The 4,135-nt window shown below is 34.6% G+C and overlaps 1 pseudogene; it reads left to right on the top strand.

Annotated features, from left to right (window-relative positions):
• The first annotated feature begins 894 nt into the window (after window positions 1-894).
• On the top strand, window positions 895-3,292 carry LOC120125942 (annotated as a pseudogene).
• Window positions 3,293-4,135: the final 843 nt, after the last annotated feature.

The raw sequence follows: 4,135 nt of genomic DNA, 5'->3' as shown, positions 1-4,135 counted from the left end.
CAGAATGCGCCCGTTTTGTCACTAATTCTAGAAAGTAAGGACCTGCACGAAAACAAACATAACACAACCAATTTAGCAGTAATAATTCCTCAAAACCGAAGAAATAACGAGCAAAGATTAACGATTATGAACGCTTGAATTCGTTTTGTTCGTATTAATTGATAATGTTATAATATATAGAAATATATGACTACAAGCATCCTTAAATGCATAATATATATAATTATTAAGATGAGCAATAAAGAATAATTACATAAAATTAAATATATAAATAAATTAAAAAAATAAACAATTTTATTTAAGAAATAAATAAGGTGTTATGATTACCTAAACCCTCACCCACTAATTATAACGATTGCCTATATATAGTTCACTTGTTCTAATGATTATTTAGACATGTCATACTAATAATTACACCTAAACTAATTATAATACATTCTAATTTTTAGACAGAGTTAATAAACAGTATGCAATTATAAATAAACAACTTATAATTAAGAATATATATTTTAAAAAATTCATCCACTGCTTATTACCATAACATAAACATACCACATGCGTGTAATTAGAGACAATTTCATATTCTATTAAAAAAAGAAGACAATTTCATATGTTTATAAAATTCCAAACAATCCGTGAAAAAATAGTCAGCCGGCGTCTGACATGTATTTAAATAATAAATCATGATTAATTAAACAATAGAAAGTAATAAAACTTTACCATATAATATATTTTATGAATAAATAGTAAATGCGTGTTGGCGTTTGAAATCCTCTTAAGTATGGGTCTCTGTCTTAAACTTCAGACCGTTCATCATTTAATACAGATTTTCGTGGTCTGAGCTAGCCGCCTCTGCTTCACAGTTATCTTCTTCGTTCAGTGTAGCAAATTCCTTTTCAAACCTCATTAATGGCTGCTCTAAGGAGCTTACTCAGGAAAAAATCTTTAACATGCAGCGAGCTGATGATGACAAGGAGGCGTCTCCACTGAACCGATTATCGATTCTCCTTCTTTTGCTCAAAGACTTAGGGATCTTCCCAAGGATCTTCCTGGTACTAAAATCAAGAGGGAAGTTTCCCAGGTAATCTCTCTACTTCTCATGAACTTTTGTTTATAATTAATTAGACTTTAATTCATTCTTCTTTTGGGTTTTGGCCTTTTTTTTCAAGGTAATTTCTCTACTTAAATGTATTTTTTTTAAATATTTTTATTTTCCTTCTGTAAACAGATCGCTTTTAGAAAGTGTCATTGTAGTTGTAGAGCATAGATTTGTTTCCTTGGATTGCTTTAGCAGAAGATAATTCCTCGTATCTCCTGATTTTGCTCTGCATTTCTAAATATTTATTTACTAGATAATATATTCTACCTGTAGTCGTTGATGTATTATCATCATTTTGATTTTTTTTAAATCCTGTCTTCTCTTTAATCGTTTAAAATTTTGAAATTAATGTTTAAATGAAGTTCATCCTTTATCTAAGAATTGATTCTTCATGTTTCAGCTAATTGGAAGGACGCCTCTTGTTTTTCTTAATAAAGTAACCGATGGCTGCGGAGCTTATATTGCTGTGAAGCAGGAGATGATGCAGCCCACTTCTAGCATTAAAGACAGGTATTGGTTACCCTGGAGCCCTTATTGGCATCAGTAACCTCTACACAAAAGTATTAGTTTGAAGTTTTAGAGATGTAGAACATGTGAGATAAGGTCGAATCGAAACTAATCGAACGCTTCTCTGTCAACAGACCGGCACTCTCCATGATCAACGATGCGGAAAAGAAGAACTTAATTTCTCCCTGAAAGGTTTGCTGGGCGGCCGACGACCTTGTTGAATTGTTGATACTAACTGTGCAATTATACACGAGTTGAACTCTACCCTAACATGTTTTTTTGACTTATAATGTTAGACAACTCTGATAGAGCCGACATCCGGTAACATGGGGATAAGTATGGCATTTATGGCAGCCATGAAAGGTTATAAGATGGTTCTGACTATGCCTTCTTACACAAGCTTGGAGAGAAGAGTGACAATGAGAGCATTTGGAGCTGATTTAATCCTCACTGATCCCACCAAAGGGATGGGAGGAACAGTGAAGAAGGCTTATGAACTACTGGAGTCCACGCCGAATGCTTTCATGTTGCAACAATTTTCGAATCCTGCCAACACTCAGGTACACTATTGTATACTCGTTTAGTTCTACTTTGGTTAGCTAATAATGTATTACTATAGTTATTTGGACTGACAATGAAATCTTGCTCAAACTGGAAACACAGGTGCATTTTGAGACCACAGGCCCCGAGATATGGGAGGATACTCTCGGTAAAGTTGACATCTTTGTAATGGGAATAGGAAGTGGTGGTACCGTTTCTGGAGTCGGACAGTACCTCAAATCCCAAAATCCTAATGTAAAGGTAATCGATTACTATTTCTTTCCAAGTTAACTTTTTGTAACAACAATGCTTTCTTTTATATTTGTTACATTTCATTGCTGATGTCTGCTCCTTTTACTGATAGATATACGGAGTGGAGCCTGCTGAAAGTAATATACTGAATGGTGGCAAACCAGGTAAACTTTGCATTGATTGATATTACTCATATGCTGTTTTTCCTGGAGGTAGTTTCCTTATATTAAAAATTGCAACAGGCCCTCATCATATTACCGGCAACGGAGTTGGGTTCAAGCCAGATATATTGGACATGGATGTAATGGAAAAAGTTCTCGAGGTAAACGATAATTGATGTTCTTATGTCGAATAATGATCTACAATCTTTTGTTGAATATATGATCCTTTTGAGGCTTATGTTGGGATATCGTATGACAGGTCAGCAGTGAAGATGCAGTAAATATGGCAAGGGAATTGGCTCTGAAAGAGGGACTTATGGTAATAACACAAATCATGTTCTGATTTGCTTTTGTCGATGTTTCTGTTCATGCATCAAGATGTTACTGACGTTTTGCGGAATGCAGGTTGGAATATCATCCGGGGCTAACACTGTTGCAGCGCTCAGACTTGCAAGAATGCCCGAGAACAAAGGCAAATTGATTGTGGTAAGCACTTGTTCCGTGCAATTCCAAGTTAGATAATCAAAGGCATGTAGTTTGAGAGTAGTATACCAAACTTTTTCCTGTAATGAAATTTCAATGGTGATTCTCACGTAATGTCTTTTTGTTTTCTCTTCCAAAACCAAATTTCAGACTGTTCATCCAAGTTTTGGGGAGCGATACTTGTCATCGGTCCTGTTCCAGGAATTAAGGAAAGAAGCCGAGAACATGCAGCCGGTTGCAGTTGACTAAACGCTCTTCCGGCAGGGCGCATGGGCGTATGAGTTCTATTTGGTAAAAACCCATTTGTATCATATTCACTGTTGAACTCTGTTTGAAATGAAATCGGTAATAATTGGAATTTGCACGGAATGAGTCTGCATAACCGACGAGTGACTATGTCTTAACATTAATGTTCCATCCCGGCCATTAAGGTATGTCTTGAATATCAATTCTTGATCTACGCAAGTAATGAATCCGTAACCGTACCAAAATAACAAAGGATTCATTAGATCAGTGACGATAACTTCGTAAGGTATAAATCTACCCATGTCGAATTGGATTTTTGGTGCACTTGAATCTGATCTGAAAATTAAATCCATCCACTCGGATCTCATCAAACTCGACTTTAAGAAAATCTCATCCAATCCTAAATCCGACTTGATTTTTAGGTCAAAACTTGTATCTGACTTGATCAACCTATATTGTTGAAAACATTTTTTTGTTTCGATATAACAAATTAAGTTTAAATAAATTTTAAGATTTTACAAAATATTTTTTAAGTATATTAGATTTAATTAATCAAATATCAAATTATTAAGTTCAAATTCAAACCTTACTAAATGTGTAAAATTGTGTTTTATACTTAATATATTTTTGAAACAATTTTCACAAAGTATTTTGAATCAAAATCAAGCCTAAAATCAATTTTTCAGAGTGATGCACCAATCCATGCATTGATGCACCATGAATTAAATTGAACATCGAATGCATTTCATGCATCGATGCACTGAGGATTTTATGAAAACATTGAATGCATTTGATGCACCAGCCATGCATCGATGCACTCACCATGCATCGATGCACTCTGGCTATT

The sequence above is a fragment of the Hibiscus syriacus genome, unplaced genomic scaffold (genome assembly GCF_006381635.1).
Source record: "Hibiscus syriacus cultivar Baekdansim isolate YM2019G1 unplaced genomic scaffold, ASM638163v2 tig00001349_pilon, whole genome shotgun sequence".
Taxonomy (NCBI): domain Eukaryota; kingdom Viridiplantae; phylum Streptophyta; class Magnoliopsida; order Malvales; family Malvaceae; genus Hibiscus; species Hibiscus syriacus.
Note: the sequence above shows the minus strand (reverse complement) of the source record. Positions and strands in the feature narration are given on the sequence as shown.